Raw genomic sequence first — 8,133 nt, forward strand, 5'->3', positions numbered from 1 at the left:
TCAGTGTCCTATTTGCAATATGGGGGTGATAAAATTGGCCTACCTTACTGGGCTGTTTTGCAATAAGATAATGTAGGCAAAGCATTTTCTAATACCGAAAGCACTACATAAATTCTAAGTACGAACAGGAGCTTACACTCCGATCCCTCTCCCTTTGCATTAGGGGAATCGCTACTGGCCTACCTCACTGGGCTGTTTGGCAACAAGACAATGTGCACGTTTTAAGCGCTATATAAATGCTGAAAGGGAGGGAGGGAGGCGTCGATCCCGACCGCCTTGGCCTTTCTTCTGAATGTGCTCCTCGCCGCAGACTGACACTGGCCAAGTCACCACCCCGCGGGCTTGTGCGTCTCCAGCTGGTTCGCAGAGGGGCTGCAGTAGCTCTCGCCTAACCGTGATGTAACCTCCCTCCCCACCCCTCCCATCCTCTCCCTCCCAAGCAAGCGTGGCCCACCCTCCCTCCCTTCTCTTCCCCCCTTTCCTCTCCCGCCCCGGTTCCCTCCAGCCACCGTCCAGTGGCACGACGCAGCGAGCGCGCCGCCTTGTAATCTTTGCAGCGGGGGAGCGGCTGAAGACAAGAGAGGGCGAGCGAGCGAGCCTCCCCCTTTTGTCTGCCTGCCTGCCAGCCTCTCTCCCCACCCTCCCCTTCACCATCTCGGGCTGGGCTGCAGCAGCCCGCCTAGTCGAAGCGCTTCGGAGATCACCTCCCCGGTGCAGCCGCTTCCCCGAGCGCGCCGCCAGCCGAGCCGAGCCGAGGCTCCCTCTCCCTCCTCTCCCTCCTCTCCCTCTCGGCCTCCTCCCGCCCCGCCCTTGCCTCACCTCCCCCTGAGCCCGGCGATAGGAGCTCCATTACTTTCGCCTAAGCGGCCGAGGGGGAGGGCTCAGGCAATGAATATTGATGAGCCTGCCGGGGCTCTATTGTGCAATTGGAGCTGCGAGGTGGAAGCGCAGGCAGGATGGAGGTGGGGAAGTGCGATGCGCCCGCAGGTCGGTGGCTTCAGTAGCAGCCAGCAGTAGGCAGAGGCGAGAGAGAGAGAGAGAGAGAGAGAGAAGGAGGGAGGGCGGCAGGCAGGCAGGCAGGCAGGCGGCGCAAGAAGAAAGGCTTTGTTAGCTTGCACACGGTCGCCGAAGCAGCCGCCGCCGCCGCCGCCGCGATGGAGCAAGGGCAGAAAGCTCTGTAAGGAGAAAGAGCGAGGGGAGGAGGACGCACCGACACACACACACACACCCGCACGCAGACATAATCCCGAGGAGGAGGAGAAGAAGAAACCAGCTCGGGAGCACGGCTCCGAGGGGCCCTCCCCTCTCCACCAGGCAGAGAAAGGCAAGGGCCATTTTCGTCTTCTTGCAAAGGTACGTGGCTCGGCTGGCTCCGGGGGAGGTGGCAGCGGGGGCAAGGCTGGCGCTTCGGGGACGGGCAAGGCGGTGGAGCCGCGCTTATGGACTGGGGCTGGTGGAAGAAAGGAGGCGGGGGTCTGTCCCCAGAAGGACAGGGAGATATTTTACATTTAAAGCCCCCTGGATCCCCTCCAGCCCTCCGGAGAAACCCGTTCGCATTTCTCGAATGTTGTGCTCAGCGGCAGTTCGCTGGGCTTTCGCGGAGTGCACCGTTCTGGCGACAGGGAGAGTTGCTGGGCACCGGGAGGGAGCTGCCCGGTTCTTGGGGGGTGCCCAGCCAAGCTGCCATGTTTTATTGTTGGTGCTGGAGGGGGGGATAAAAGGAAGAATATTTTGTGGTGTTGATTATTGGATTATTGGTGCTTTTTTGGCTAAGCCGCACCAAGGCAAAGTGGGTCTCTATGGCAACAGAAGCGGATGCCACGGGAGATGTGGGCACCGATATGGCACCTGCCATGGGAGATGTGGGCACTTTGGGGGGGGGGGCGTAAGAGGCTTGGCGGGGTTGTTTGCAAAAGAGCGCCTGCTGGCTGGTCAGCCCTTTCCCCATGTGCCCTCTGGAGGGAGGGACGAATCCTTGGGTTATTTTCCCGGGCAGTGACATTCTCTGGAAGTTGGGAATGGAACCGCCTGCACTATTTTGGGAGAGACTCGTAACCCCACCGTAGCTAAAATCAGGCCCCTCGGTTGTATACTTCAGGTGAGTTCTGACTCAGGAAAGCTGATGCTGGACTACATTTTGCTAAAGGTGCTTCTGTTTAATTTTGGTCCTAAGGGAGCAGTTCCCTTCATCAGCTATGCCAGTGTTTTTGGGATATCAGTTGAGAAAACTTCAATGCCAAGAAAGGGGGGGGGGTTTCCCTGTAGTCTGCTAGGAGTCTGTCTCCCCCATGACAGTTACAATTATAAATGGGCCAGAGGGTGCTTCATTGGGTCATTTGTTTTTAACTAGCAGAGGGATCTTGTTGAAGATTCTTGTACCATATTTGACCCTGTGTTTTTTTGGGGGGGGGGCAAGAAGCTGAAGGCCATCTGTGTATGTGTGTGTAAGATAAAAAGAGAACATTTTCCACTTCAAACCTACCACTTTTTTTTAAAAGCTAGGGTGGTGGCAGAATAGGAAGAGGTCAGAGCATCATCATTTGAATTGTGTAGTAGCCCAACATCTTTGGCCAGTCCACACTGATATTTGCATTATTCCAATTAATTTCCAGAAGCTAAGGGGTTTTTTTGTTTGTTTGTTTTTGTTAACTCCTTAAAGTAGAAAGAGTTCTTTTGGTTTTAAGAGTAGCCCCCCCCCTGCAGATTTTGGTCTGCTTGCGTGAAGGGCTGTAGCTCTATGGTGGGTGCCAAGTATTTTCTGCCACCAGTCCAGTTTCTGGCATTTTGCTTTATTGGTCTGGGAAGCTGGAAGCCACCAAAGGAATGAGCATCTCTTCTTTGGGTTCCCAGCCCCTTGAGGCAGCTCTTGGCTTCTGTAGGCACTGCTGGGCTCAGGGTTTTTCTCAGAGTTCCTTGTAACTTTATTGGAGGAGAACAGTCACTGAAGTAGGAACATCCAGGCAGGGATCTTTCCAGATTATCTGAAAAGGATGGTTCTCTCCTTGATCTCCAAGGTGATGTTGATGCTCTCTTTCTCTCCTGGAGTTTCGCTAGCACATGATTTGCCTGGGGGAGAGAGGGAGAGAGTATGGCCCCAGGAAGTGGCTTGAGTCTATAAATACATAAGCTCTCAGGCTTCATGAGAATTTGAATGAAGACAGAAACCACAGAGCAGGGGGTGGCAGCTGACGTTGGGGTGATCTTGTGTGGCTAGTCCCTCTTGTTGCCTGTTCTTTTACCTTGGTGGTGTGGTTTTTTTAGGCCAAACTGCTGGTTTGTAAAGCTTGTGCGTGTGATGGCAGGGCAACCACAGTAATGCTGGGTCACCAGCATGGGGAAGGATCTGAAGATAGTTTGTGTACTGTTTGCTTCCCCCCCCCCCCAGTCCCTTGCCTGGGTTGCAGGTTGAGGGTAACAGGCATGGGTCTGATCCCTGAGCAAAGGATCTGGCTCTGTCTATGTGTCTGTTTGGACAACTAGAGTGGCACAAGGCATTGGCTGAGATCAGTCCTGCCTTTCCAAGGAAGGGATGGATGAGAGCTGGGAACCTCTGAACCTACCTTACACCCGAGTCAGATCAGTGGTCCATCTAACTCATTTACTGTCTGCTCTGACTTAGCAGGGTCTCTCCAAGGTCACAGACACCAGGCTTTCCCACCTTTTCTACCTGAGATCCTTTAAATATTTGTAATTAGGTCCAGTCAAAAACAATACAACACTGTGCAAGTTTTCAAGTTCTGCCAGAATTCACCATCAGCCTTGACTTCTATATATTTATATGTATCTCCAGCCTGATGAAGAGTTCTGGCAGAAGTAGATGTTTCCTACATTTGGGTTGATTTTCTTAAGAGGTATTCCATGACTTTTATGTCTGGGTTTTTCCTTGGACCTGCTTGGCTACCTGCAAACTCTGAGATCCTTTTTGACAGAATGTGTTGGAAGCAGAATCGAAAAACTATGTGTATGCAGAGCTTGCCGTGTACCCTTGCATCGTAAGCCCTCCCCTGCAAGCCATTTTTATGGCCCTCATGAATTGGGTGCAGAAAATGGGGTTCATCCACAGTGCTGTGGATGTTGATGCAGCCAAGTCTTGCTTCTGGATCTGTGCATTGCCTGCTGTTGCTAGACAGTATAATGTCCAACGTGACAGCAACTGCCTTGGTCACCTACAACTCTGGAACCGTGGTGCGTGTTGGTTCTGGGAGCTGGTTAAAGACTAAATCGGAGGTTTACTTTTGCTTCTTTGAACATTTGAGAGGGAGAAGAAAATGGTAGAAGACACAGGTGTTTCTATAGAAGAGGCTCAGTAGACCAGCTGGGGGATCCTTTGCCAGTTGCATGAGTTACAAAGATCCATGTCTTTGGCCATTTTCTCTTCACTTCCTTAACCAGTATCCTAAAGACTTAAGAGGGGAAGAGGAAGATGGGCTCAGAGAGGGGATTTTTAATGTCTAGATACTCAGTTACTCCTGCTGCTCTGAAAGTTTCTGTTCTATTTGAGGCCAGCTTCTTCATTTTTAAAGAAGCTGTGTTGTCGGTGGCAGTGCTTCCCAAGTTCACAGCTTTTCTAGGCTCCTAAGGCCAAAATACTATGCACCCCTATTTGCAAACAAATTGTGCTTACAAAGAGGGCTGGTTTCTGTGCACAGGATGAAGCTGCCTGGGTGCCTCCTTCATAACTCTTTCCTCCTGTATTTCAAAGAAGCTGATTCATATGTGCATAAACATCACAGGTTTCTTATGACTCTCAGTTGGAGGTCTGAACTCTTTTCATCAAAAAGTATTGTTACTATGAGGTGATATGAAGATTCTCTAGTCTGTTGTGTTTCTAGTGTTTGATCTGTGAAGGCAGCTTTGTACATGCCAGCCATCATTTGCAGGGGAAAATCCTGTAGATTTTCTAAAAGAAAAACATTCAGATCCAACACCAGTTGGCATCCACAGGGATTCTTCTCTAATTGCCTGGTCTGAAGGGATCAATTAAGTCTGCTTTATTTTATTTTTTGCAGGATAGAAATTAATGATTACAGCATCCCTCTTTCATAGCTAGAATGTCAGCAAGGAAATGATTTGCAAAGGTTATCAGCATGGAGTGAAGTTTGGGGTGAAGGGCAGATCAAAAGCGGGGATATGTTCTGTAGGAACTGTTAAATAATAAGCAAGGCCTGTCGTTCAGAAGTGGACCAGTATAGTATTTCCCCACTTGTGGATCATGAAACCTGTGAAAGTGAGTCCCAGGCTTTTGTAGTTTTCTAAAATTTGTGCATGCTCTGTTGTTGTTTTTTAAGTGGTTCACTGTGCCAACTAAATTTGGACTTGTGGGTCTCCATACCAAAAAAAAAAGTAGGGACCATTTGAGTAGTGAATTAAAAAAAAACTCATGCAGAATTCCATGTAGTATTAGTTAGTCTTGCAGTCATAGCATGGTTTGGTCTTTGGAGGATAGAAGCAATGGTGTTGAAGTTTGCCTGTGTGCCTTCTCAACAGGGTGGTTTAGTGGCTAGAATAGTAAACTGTTGAAGTGTTGGATTGGGGAGAGCCATGAAAGATTGTCGCCTCTCTCCACTTAATCTGATCCACAGAGTTTTTGTGAGTGAGAGTAAAAAGCAAGGGAGAAGGAATCATGTGCACGGCCCTGAATTTCTTGGAGGAAGTTTGGGATAAAAATGACAAAAATGTCCTATTAACACAAGTGTAAAGTTAGGGGTTGGATCCTACCAAATGTTTTTAGCTGGCAGAAGAGGCTTTGCCTCATACAGAAGACTCTTTATGCTGAGGAAAACTCCATGCGTGGCTGAGCAGAGAGGAAGGATCTAACCCCAGGCCATAGACCATGCAAACTTTAAACAAAACAAATAATTTTTTTAAAAAAATTATCAGCTGTACCCAAGCCTTGCATGTGTGATCAGCTACCCTTAGCAGAAAGGAAACAGAGTAGATAAAACTTCTTTCCTTTGAATGTTTTCAGAGGTGTATAATGGGGAAGATGTATATACCTAACACAAAAGTGTATTGTTTGGATATAACTCTCTCATACAGTCAGAAGAGGTAGGACTAACTGTTGAATAATATATAACAATTCAACACATTGTCGTCAGCATTATTTACATTTAAATGAAAAAAAATCTTGAAAAAATACATGTAAATGTCTACGGTATACCTAGGAATTATCATTATCTAATGCTGTAGGTTCTCTTAATATAAAAATTTTTGGCGCACGCCTTTTGAGTAAAACTTTGCCTTTCATGTCACTCATTCCAAAAGGGGAAAACAATAGGCTGTTTCTCCCCTGGCATTCCTGCAAATTTCCCAGTTTTTCCACTGGAAAAATTAAAAGGAATCCTTTTACTTTTTCAAGCTATACATCTGGAATAAGCAAAACCTTGTTTTAAAAAGCATTTCACTATTTTCAAAAGAGGTAATATTTCACGGGTGGGTTTTTTCAGTGCTCCCCAGTAGTTCCCAGTTTTTCTGCTGGAATGTTTTTTGAGTCCTGGTGTGGGGAAAACATCTCCATCCCACAAATGTTTGGGGGAGTTTTCTGGGCCTTCGCATCTCTCACAGTAGAAAAGGCAGGGAATACATATTGGCCGGTATCCAACCACATTCCAAAGATGACAGTAACTGCTGGCCACCAAAAACAAAACTGGGGTGTGGGGTTCAGCAAACTGCAGCAGGAGGGGGAATTGGTGGAGTTTGCTGCACCTTGAGTTTCAACAAGAAAGCAAATTATAAATAAAGTAAGTAAGTAAATTAAGAAAAGGGCACTTGAGAACTGTGTAGTTGGATAATAGTCATTTTAATTAATAAACGAACTTGGAAATAAAAAACTGCAGAGGGAATGGTAATGTGTAGGAGGCTCTAATTGGGCATATGGAACTGTTGTTGTGTCTTTTGTTAGTTCTACTTAATATTGACTCTCTAATAAGAGGAGGAGCGCAGGTATAGTCTTAAGTGAAGAAAATGCAGTGCTTTCTTTGAACCAAATAGGTGCTCAGAGCCTAACTAAATAAATAAACCTTGTTGCAAGTCTGAACTGTAGGCTTCTTGGTCAGGTCATCTGTTTGTTTTTAAAAAATAGGTAATATTGAATGCATCATCATAAACACCCAACTAAACATTTTACTTTTTAAATCAATCTCACACAATTCCCCTTCCTTACTGCAGCCCCTGGACTGTTAGATTTACTTCCTAGGAAGTATGCTTTGCTTCAGTTATGTTCTGAGAAACCTAGGTAAGACAAGAGAATGATATGGTAGTTACTGTAGCTACTCTGGAAATTAATTTGCAAAGCACACTAGGCAGAGATTCAGTTCAGTTAAAACTTAACAGATTTCTGTGCTGGAGAGTTTGGTATCCAGCCTACCAGAACAAAGTTCCATCTCTCAGATTTGGGCAGGGCTTGGAGCCTTACTACACAATTTGCACTCTTGTGTGATGTACCTGTTGTTGTACTGTACACACTTCAGGCTACAGTGAGGAAATGAAGTTGTTCTTTCCTGCCTGGTACTAAGCTAGCCTTCTGCCTTGCATGTGTTAACCACTGGTTGTGTACTTTTGCTCTTACAGGGTGGTTGTATCTGGCTTTTCCTCTTGGTGTTATGAGTGATTCCATAGAGTTGGTTGGTTTTGCATAGTATTTGACTGAGATATGGTAGAGAAGTGCTAGACTCCCATGTCTTTAGCAGCTGTTAAATCTGCAGAAACTGGCAGGGGAAGGATTTCCCCTCCCTGTAAAAGCACAGTAGCAGGGGACAGTAAAAAATCTGGCAACTTGAGCAGGATGTATTCCATTACTTCCATCCAGGAGTATCTCACTAATGGCCATTATTTGGCACTCAGCTACACAGAATCTGACTCTCCCTCCCTTGTCCCTCAAGCAAAATCACTGCACCAGAGAGATCTTTTCCCATAATAACCTGCTATGCTTGACGCCTCTATCTGTGCTTCAGAACAGGTCCCATTCCAGAGCTGCAGAAAACAAGTGACTGTCTTTTTCCACATTATTGAGGTGAAATTGATGTTTGGAATGGAACTGATGTAAATTGTGCTTAAATGTCTACACCACAGGTATCTCCTGAGATATGCCACCTTTCAGCCCTTCATGAGTTTGTGCCAAAGGTTCTCCAGGTG

At 46.9% G+C, this 8,133-nt stretch overlaps 1 protein-coding gene across 1 annotated transcript in view; it reads left to right on the forward strand.

Moving 5' to 3' along the window:
- Positions 1-1,133: 1,133 nt before the first annotated feature.
- Positions 1,134-8,133, forward strand: part of ZMIZ2 (zinc finger, MIZ-type containing 2) — a 119,324-nt gene continuing 112,324 nt past the window's right edge. The window contains exon 1 of the mRNA XM_015417064.1: positions 1,134-1,353. The gene's annotated coding sequence lies outside the window, so the exon portion shown is untranslated. The remainder of the gene's footprint in view (positions 1,354-8,133) is intronic.

The sequence above is a fragment of the Gekko japonicus genome, unplaced genomic scaffold (assembly GCF_001447785.1).
Source record: "Gekko japonicus isolate JY-2015 unplaced genomic scaffold, Gekko_japonicus_V1.1 scaffold709, whole genome shotgun sequence".
Classification (NCBI taxonomy): domain Eukaryota; kingdom Metazoa; phylum Chordata; class Lepidosauria; order Squamata; family Gekkonidae; genus Gekko; species Gekko japonicus.